The sequence below is a fragment of the Equus quagga genome, chromosome 15 (assembly GCF_021613505.1).
Source record: "Equus quagga isolate Etosha38 chromosome 15, UCLA_HA_Equagga_1.0, whole genome shotgun sequence".
Lineage (NCBI taxonomy): Eukaryota > Metazoa > Chordata > Mammalia > Perissodactyla > Equidae > Equus > Equus quagga.
Window position 1 is genome coordinate 93,748,816 of NC_060281.1, and position 8,905 is coordinate 93,757,720.

The following is an 8,905-nucleotide window of genomic DNA, read 5'->3' on the forward strand; positions in this document are numbered from 1 at the left end:
ACTCTGTGGGCAGTGAGCACTCTGTGGGCCGTGAGCACTCTGTGGGCCGTGAGGACTCTGTGGGCAGTCAGGACACTGTGGGCAGTGAGGACAGTGAGGGGCAGTGAGGTGAGCATTTCCAGGGGACAGTGAGGGGCCGTGAGGTGGCCTGAGGACAGTTCAGGGTGTGAGGTTTCCCCAGTGGCAGTGACCATGCCATGTGGCCAGCTTTCGGGGCAATTAGCGATGGATTGGGGACAGTGAAGACAGCCTGGCGGCCTGCCTGCGACTGCCTGGGCACCCGAGTGAGGAGCTCAGCCTCTGGGGGCCGGGGTCACTGGGCCCAAGGCTTGCCAGGTGGGTCTGTGGCTGTCACTGCAGGGCTGAGAGGCACCGGGCATGGCAGGGTCTCGAATCACGTGCTCCACCTGACCATGCTTCCTGCAGGAAGGCACCTCTGACCACCCAGACCAGCCAGGGGCTTCTCAGGGCCCTCAGGTCCTGGTCCCCCGTCCCAGCCCTAAACCCGAGCAACCAGGGCCTGGGGCTCCTCCGTGGGTGCCTGAGCGTGGCACAGGTTGCCAACAGTGTCCTAGGGTGCCCAGATGACACAGTGACACTTTCCTCACCATCAGGGTCCCACTCCTGCCCTAGGTGTGGCCCCACTTGGCTGGCCCTGTGAATAGTGAAGGCTACTCTCCACAGACCGCAAACAGGACACCGATGAACAGCCTCAGGCCTGGGCCCCAGCCGCCTGGCACAGGAAGACCCCTGGCCCCACTGACCGGGTCGGGGAGGCTGCCGTTGACATGGCCTTTGTCCTAGCCTTTGTGGGACAAGACGGATGACCCTCCGGTCGGGCTGATGCTATCTCCAGGCTGCCGGTCGGACGTGAGACAGGAGCCACCCCCTCCTTTGTGGGCAGGTGCATGGCATCCGGCCCATTGTGGGCTGTGACCAACGGTCGAGCCGTCCATCCGGCCTTATCACCACACTGGGGATGGGGGCCCTCTTTGTACAAATGAACTGCCACCTTGCCCTCCCCACGGGGAGCCCAGCACCCCCAGAGCCCCTGGTGGGGTTGTCAGAGGAACAGTCGTTGTCACAGTGAGGTACATAAGCCAGCCCCCAAACTCAGTCCCAACGCGGCACAGGGTGGGGCGTCCCCCTACTTTCAGAGGAGGAAACCAGATCTGAGAGCGGGGCTCCCTGCTGGGCCCCAGAGCCTCCACGGCTGCCCCAGGCAGAGCCGAGACCAGGCCCCCAGACACTTCTCCTCCTCACGGAGGCCTTCAGGGAACAAATTCAGGGCCCAGGAGAAAGTAGTCTGGGGGTCCTAGGTGACCCCAAGCTAACAGAAGTGGCCCTCCTGTGGGACAAGGCCCCAGCAGGAGCTGTGGGGAGTGGTCAGCGGGAGTGCAGGCACACTGCACACTGCCCACAGGCTTCAGGATTCCCAGGCCAGTCTGGCTGAGAGGGTGGGCGCGGCCCTGAGGAGCAGGAGCCGCGGGAGCAGTGCACGGAAGAAAGAGGCTGGCACCGCGGTGCGGGCAGAACTAGGGAAGAACTTCCTGCTAGCTGGCGAGTGGGACAACTGCACCCCATGGTTTCTCTGGGGCCCCCCACCAGTTGTCCACTGTTTAGACTGGCTCCTGCCAAGGTACTGGCCGCGGTGGGGTGCCGACCTGGCCTCGCTGGCTGACCTGCTCCAGGCTGCCTGGGAGCGCCCAATCCCAACTCCTGACCCTGAGCTGACCCTCCACAAGCTGGCCAGGGCCTCAGCCTCCAAGGAGTGTGGAGAAGTGGACGGTCCCAGCTCAGTGCCCCTGAATGGCCCTGTGCCCAGAGGGGGACTATGCACCCCTCCCCCAGCTCACGGGCCTACTGTGCCCCTCCCCCAGCAGTGTCCTCCATCTCGTGGACAACACACCTGCCGCAGGGCCCCTTCCCCACTGACAGGCTGGTTCCCACTGTGGCCTCAAACTCCTTCCAGATAGGAACAGGTCGGGGTCCACTCAAGGCCCTGCTGAGCCCCCACACCTCCAGCCCCGAGGCTGGCTGGTTCAGAGCTCCACGCCCTACAGCCCAAGGTCCTCTGACCACACTGCTGCCCACCCAGCCTCTCTGGGCTCCCAGGATCCTTGGCCTTCAATCAAGGCCCAAGCCATGGTGCCCCCTCCCCGACAGCGCCAGGCCCTCCACACCCTTGCCACGCTAGTCCCAAGGCGCGGCATGCCCTTCCTCCTGGGACTCTGTCCTCACTACACAAGGCCCACTCAAGCGTGTCCTCTGCAGAGCGCTTCCAGCCCTGCCCTGGACCAGTACATGGCTCAGGACACTGCCTCCATGCTGGGCCCCTGAAGTCGGTCCAGGCTCAAGCCACATCCAGGGCCTGGGTGCAGCCACCTGGAGAACGAGTGACCCACCAAGGGGTTGCATAGAGTGAGCCCTGCAGCGCCAGATGGCATTCCCGGGGCAGACACAGTCGTGACCTCCCGCCGAGCCCCTCATCCTGCCTGTGAAATGGGCGCCGCCCGCGCTGCCCACCTCCCGCCCCGACGCCCGGTCCAGTGCCCCCTCACAGGCACCAGGGGGCGCGCGCGGGCTGCGGGAAACGCCTTGGTGGGCCAGGGCCGCCAGAGCGGGCGCCGGGGGTGCAAACACCCGGCCGGCCGGCGGAGAAACAGAGGCCGGGAGAGGGGGACTTGCCCAGGCTGGCGGGGGTGGACCGCCGACAGGGGCGGGCCGGTCGCACCCCCGTGGGGGAGGGGAGGGGTGCGCCGAGCGGCGCTGACAGACGGGGAGTGGTGAGCGCGCCCCTCCATCCGCCTCCCTTTCCCCGCGGGCTCCCTGACAGCCTGTCAACCGGGAAGATAAGGGACCTCTTCCGCCGGCGGAGGGGGCGGTCAGCCCAGGTGCGCCCTCGGCCCTCCCGCCGCCTGTTTGCTCCGTAAACACTTATTGAGCCCCTGCTGTGTGCGCTGCCGGGCAGGGCCAGCAGCTGCGAGGCGGGCGTGGAGGGCGACAGTGAGAGGTTGGCCTCAGCCACTTCTGCCCGGGATGCCGGCTGGGGGGCCCTGGAACAGGCTTCTCCGGGGGAGTGGAACAGAGGTTCCCTTACCTCCCCACCAACGTAGGAGTGGGGGTTGTGTGCAGGTCCTGGGTGGGCCCCCTCCAGCCTGGGGACTTAAGTGGGGCTTGTCCTCTCGGCCTTGGGAAGATCTGGGGAGCTGAAGCCCTGGCCACGTTGGGGGGTGGGCGCACCCGCCGCCCAGACAGAGCAACAACATTGGGGTGGGTGGCGAGGCCCTGGGGGCCCATAGCTCACTGCACCGTCTGTGCCCACCCCCAGTGTTTCCGATGGAAGACAGGCAGCGGGTGATAAATCACCAGCCCCCACCCCCACCCACCCAGGCGGCTGTGGGGAAGGGGGTCTGCATATGACAGAGACAGAGACTGACCTAGAGAATGAGAGACAACCACAGAGACAATGGCAGCTATGGCTGGCCGGCTGACACCAGCCAGGTCCCTTGGCACAGGGTGTCTGGCCTCCTGCCCCCAGGCGCGCCCCCCCAAACCAGGCCCATCTGGAAACCAGCTGAGAGTCACCCAACCCCAGCCCACCCCAACAGGGAGGAGGAGGAGGGAGGGAGCAGGCCTCAGCAGCCACTACTCCCAGACTCCCGCCCCCAGGACCATAAATCAGCAGGGGGCTCTCTGCAAGCCCTCCCCCAGCCCCTCCCCGTGAAGGGGGAGGGTCTTTGGGGTCACTGGTCCTGGTGACTGGGCCTGGCCTTAGCTATGACCCTCCCTGCTTCAACAGCCCTTGGGGGCTCCCCCAGCCCCCACCTCTCTTTTTCCTCAGCATAGTCACATATCCAGAGTTGTCTACACCCAGTGCTGTCTATACTACATGACCACTCACTGCCCTCATCTCTGTCCACAGACAGGAAACGCCAGCAGGGAGTGATGTCCTGTCCTATCAGGAGACCCCATAGGCTGGCCCTGCAGGAACTGGGGGTCAGTGAAGCCCCCCCAGAGATCCACTCTGCCCCAGGGGAAATGCCGTCTGTCCCTCTTTCTGTCCTACCTTCCTGTCACCACCCCCCCCCCCAGGGTGCTGAGGGCCAGCTGGACAAAGGGTGCTGAGAGATGGGCCGGGTGGGCCCCCCTCCGCAGGTGTGAGCACCCCCTGGGGGGTCAGTCCTTGGTGGATAAGGCTCGAGAGAGCATCTGGGGGTGCTCCCGGGACCTACGGAGTGTGCTCAGCACCCCCACTGCCCAGACCCCCAACCCAGTCAAGCAGGCCTCAGCGATCCCTGCCCCAGGGGTCTGTCCTGCAGACAGCCCCTCAGGGCTCATGCAGCAGAGATAAGGCCACATGTCCACAGGGAAATGCACAAAATGTCCATCGTGAAATCTTTCGTGGTTTATCTCAAAGAGCAGTGGAGGCAGAGATGGGGGCTTCCTTGTCTCAAAAGACCCTTGGAGCTCTTGGAATTCTGTGCCTGAGAGTGTCCAGTGGCCTGGCCTGGGCCTCCTGTGACCCTCAGAACAAGGCTCCTGAGCCGCACTGGCACTGGGACATCAGAAGCACTGACCCAGTGTGTCGACGGAGGACCGGAGGCCGCCCCAGTGCGCAGGGGGCCACTCGTTCATTCATTCCCAATCCTCGTGGTTCCCACCAGTGCGCAGCCGTGCCTGGAGGTGCTGGCTGCGAGGGGGAGGGTGCAGGTCCCTCGGTCCCCAGAACTTCCCTCAGCAGAGGCCCCACCCTCCCTCTACCCCTCCTGATGGGGCCTGCCTGAGGGAACTGGCCAGCTCCCTACTACCGGTGTCCCTGGGGGCTCACTTTGCCCTGTCGAAGCACGTCAGACAAATTGAGGGGCTCTGGGCCAGACAGACCCTCATGTGGCAAGGGGAGGGGCGGAGAGGGGAGGGGAGGGTACCTTCAACCAGAGGGACCAGCCTGCCCCACCTACCCCACCTGCCCAGGTGTCTCTGCTTCTGTCCCAGTCACACGGGATCCTGGGGCCATCCCCACAAGGTCACTTATGACCCCAGTGGGATAAAGAAATCCTCAGAGGTGGGAGGGACTGGAAGGGGATCCTTCAAGCTCTGCGTGATGGACTCCCTGGGGTGTGGAGGTACGGACCCCAGAGGAAGTAGAGGGTCCCCATGGCAGCCACTTCCCTTGCCCAGGTGTTTAGACAAGCCTGGCATGCCCACCTCCAAGGGGAGGCTGCAGCCTGGGGCTGGGGTCCGGGGAGGTGTGAGGGTCCAAGGGCAGTAAGGCCCACATGGTCCACCTGTGCGTCACCAGGCTGGCTGTGCTTCTGGCCTCTGAAGGCTCCAGGCTTAGGGGGCTTTGAGGAGGCGCCTGTGGGAGGCCCGAAGGCCAAGCTCTGCCGTGCGTCTGCGTGGAACTCTATTTTGATGTGATTTGTATTTGGGAGTTCGCTTTTCTCTAGGCTTTGTTTGTTTAAAGATGCTCTTGGAGAATTCCAGCCAGTCTGCAGATATGGAGGAAAGGGCTTCTGTCTGGGCAGGGTTGGGGAGGGCAGGCGCCCTGACAGCCGCCTGTCCCAGCACGCCTGCCCATGCCCTTGTGTGCCCACTAAAGGTGCTCCCACATTGCGCTGCCTCACCTTCCCGCGGGAGCCCAGCCTGGGGCCAGGCCCAGGAGAGCACCTGCGACACAGACTCAGAGCAGGCGGGAGCCCATGGGTGCTGCCATCCTGAGGCAGCCACGCTGAGGGTCACAGTGGAGGTCACCAACTTTCTTTACAGGAAAGTGGGGACAGGCCTGTTCATAGGAGCCTTGGGTCTCTCCTGCACTAAATGCCTCACCTGGGCACCCCCTGCATTGGGGGCCCTGGTGGGGGCCTGTATTTTGTGGATCTCTCTGCTGTAGTCCCTCGTCTCGGGCCCCAGCTCCGTATGTCTCTTCCCCACGGGTCCCCGGTGTGGGGGTCAGTGATGCTGCGTCTCCTTACTCAGGGTGCCATGATTCTGCTACAGTGGTCTCTAGGATATCCATGAGCCTTTCTCTCTGGGCTGGGGATCCATCAGAATCCTCCCAGGGGGCCACACTCCAGGGCCTCTTGTGGCAAGGCCAGCAGGAGGAGTGGCTGGAGCATGACTGTGTCCCCAGATCGTCCATGGAAAGGTGTTGACAGCTAAGGTTGACCCACAGCCTCAAACTCCACGAGACCCCCAGGTCCTTGCCAGCCTGCAGTGATGCAGTCTTGAGTCCACTGACCCCTTCCCGACTCCTCCCCAGGTCCTCCACAAGTCCTTCCAGTCCTCCTGGGTTGTCCAGAGTCCTCCCCAGGACCTTTCCTTAATCCTCCTCACGTCCTTGCTGAGTGCTCCCTGAGGCTTCCCGCTTGCAGTGCCTCCACATTCTCAGGCTGGGACTGCTCTCCCTGGATTGGTCCCAGCAGGTAACTGAGGGTGGTGCCACTGGAGCCTTGAGCCTGGAACCGTCCTGGTGGGCAAGGTGGGCAATGGGCACAGTGGTGGGCAAGCCTGGCAGCAGGACTGTCAAGGCACGAGGATGAACTGTGGCCTCTTTCCCTTAGCACTGGTGTCTGGGCTGTGTTCAGTGGCTGGCCTGGCAGGGCCGTGGCTGCCTGGCGCCCCCGGGCCTCCAAGACAGTTAAGCCTCAAAGCAGGTGGGACCCAAACAAGACGGAGGCATCACCACCGCGCCCTCATTCCTGCACATCCTTGTCTCTCTGCACGCTCGCTGTGTCCTCCTTTGACCAGCTGGTCCCCTGCTCTGCCTTTGCCTCCCCATGCAGTAGCCCTGGGTCCCTCCACCATGACCCTCCTCATGGACTGTCTGAGGAGGGGGGAGATCCTGCAAAGTCACCCACACATACCCACACACGCACACACACTCATGCGCACACAGCGTTCAGAGAGCCTTCCTGGCTTTCCTTCCCTGGGTCTGATTCCTCTGAGGGTTTGGAGAGAGCACACCTCCAGGGTGGGTCGAACACGAGGCTAACCACACATGCTTCTGGTGTGCGAGCATGTGCGTAAGCACCACTGTGCATGTGCGTGTGCATGGGTATATTGGAGATGTACAGTCCCACCTCCCCGTGTGAATGTGTCCGTGTCCCCAAATATCTGCTTGCGTGTCTGTGACCCCACACCCCTGTGAGTGTGTGCATGTCCTCACACCTCCTGTGTGCGCGTGTCCTGTTGGCCCACTGTGCCCTCGTGTGCCCCCCGGCAGCCGCCTGTCCCCGCCCGCCGTGCCATGTGTACACAGAGGCTTGTTTTCTCTGCCTTGCGGGCCAGGGGTGTGCTCGTAAATCGTGCAGTCGATGACACATTTATCCCGCGGGCGGCTGGTGGTGCGAATTTATGGCTGCCCCTCCCTGCCGGCTGAGGCAGGACAGGGGCCTGAGCGCCCCACAAGCAGGCAGCTACAGGCCACTCAGCCGGCCAGGCTGTCGTGGGACCACTGGGACTGGGGCTGGGCCAGGAGGGTCTCAGGAGCGCCCCCAAGGTCTCACCTGCTCAGAAACCCAGCAGTTTCAGAGAGCTCAGGGCAGATGGGAGGCCAAGAGGCTGGATGGGCTCCGCCTGGGCGAGGGCTGGGCTGCAGGGGCTTCTAACCTGCCTGAGGCATGGAAGCCAAGAGCTCGGTCGATGCCCTCCCTGTCCATCTGCCCCCCCCGACTCTGCCCCTCAGTCTTCCTACGTGTGAAACGGGGCAGTAGCTATAATGTGCAGGACTGGATGGGTCGCTTCTCTCAGGCGTGGTGTCCGCCCATCCACTGCTGCTGGGCCTGTTGGAGGCAGGGAGGTTTGCGGAGGTCTGTCTGGAAGGGTGGAGACCTTGAGGGCAGCTGGTGCTGCACCGAGGGAGGAAGGAGAGGCGATTGTGGAAAGTTACGGCCGGGAGGGCCCCTCAGAGCACGCCTGTTCTCCTCTGCTTTGTGAAGATGGGGAACCAAGGTCCAGGGAGGGGGAGGGCCTCAAGACCCCAGATTCCTGCTCCTCAGCATGCAATGTGGGGGTCCCCGGCTTAGCCCCCATCCCTGGGCAATCTCCTTTGTCCTGCAAAGTCTGCGGGTGGGGGAGGGGGCGGCTGGGAAGATGATGTCAACTGGTCCGCAGGGGAAGATGATGGAGCAAGTCAGGTCTGCTCGGGGCCACTGCCGGGACTGGGAGCCAGCCGGGGCTGGGGGCCCTCAATGCCCTGCTCTGTCCTTCTGTCTGTCTGTGTGTAGGGTCGGGTCTCCAGGGGACCCTCTGTCGGCTCTCATGCTCCCTCCAATCTCTGGTCCCCGGCCCCCCTCGCCGCCCGCCTGTCAGGATGAGCGATGGCCGTGCCCCTCTCTGGGCTCTCGGCCCCAGGCCCGGTTCCCGCTCATTAGCCGCTGACACTGTTTGCTTTCCCACCCGGGACGCCCACCCCCGTCACACGCCATTTCTCCCGGCGCCCCCACCCCCGTGGGCCAGCCCAAGAGTCCAGGGTGCCGGGCAGGACCTGCATTTGGCTCCTAGAGTGATAGCCAGACAGAGGCCAGCCCCACCCTCACCTGCACGCCCTGGAGGACAGCCGTGCTGCACTGTCACATAGTCAGGCTACAGCAAGAGTGAGACTGGGCCATGCCACTGAGGCTGACTTTGTGGTGACACACAGGGTGGGTCTCTGGTGACAGCCACCAGGCTCACCCTCCCATCTCTGTCTCTCTTTATCACTGGCTCCTATTTCTGCCGTTGTCCCTCTGGGTCTTGCCCCCAGCTCCATCCCATGGAATGACCACTCAACCACCAGCCCCATGCAGAAGGCCCATCCCCCACCTGGAGCCCCTCGGCTGCCCCAAGCAGCCATGACACACAGCCTGGGGTCAATGTGTGGCTCTGAGGATGAACCTGGGAGGAAGGCAGGAGGCAGGGGCGC